At 37.8% G+C, this 613-nt stretch overlaps 1 pseudogene; it reads right to left on the bottom strand.

Annotated features, from left to right (window-relative positions):
• The window catches only part of LOC119584964, a 79,055-nt pseudogene extending 78,442 nt beyond the window's left edge, over positions 1–613 (bottom strand).

Genomic DNA, 613 nt, shown 5'->3' with positions numbered 1-613 from the left:
TTGAGAATTAACATTACCCTCTCCAAAGTACATATAATCCCGTAATATACATGCAATTCTCACCATCAGCAGATATTACTGGTCTGCCACTGCGCCAAAAAGACCCAAAAAAGTCCCTATTTAAAAAATAATGTAAAAAAAAAAACCCTTTTAAATTTATAATTATTTCTCTCGAGGAAAAGCACATGATGTAAACACAGCCTTGCATTGGGGGGTTAAAAACAATATCCCTTATTTACGGGAAAATGACGGCATAATGAGCTAAGAAAATTGCCCAGGCTTGTCAATTAAGCCTTCAAGAACAATCTCTCGCGGTGGTTATTCTTAGACACGCGAAATATGAAGCAGAAAATAGAAGAATAAGTGATGAAAAAATTCTTACCAAGGTGCGTCGGATGAGTCCGCGTTTCAACCCTGTGTCTCGTCTCTGACTTCGTATTCGGGATGAGAGGTTTGTGATGGGATTCGGTCACGTTGTTTGGTTATGATTACTATTTGGTTCATCCTTTTTTTTTTAAGATGGTGAGGGAGTGTTTGAAAATCGTTATACCGTCGATAAACCAAACATAAAAAAAAGCATCCCTGGACATCATTCAACTCAACAACCACCCAA

Source organism: Penaeus monodon, chromosome 19, assembly GCF_015228065.2.
Source record: "Penaeus monodon isolate SGIC_2016 chromosome 19, NSTDA_Pmon_1, whole genome shotgun sequence".
NCBI classification, from domain to species: Eukaryota; Metazoa; Arthropoda; class Malacostraca; order Decapoda; family Penaeidae; genus Penaeus; species Penaeus monodon.
The sequence above is the reverse complement of the archived record's forward strand: the minus strand, read 5'-3'. Positions and strand labels throughout refer to the sequence as shown.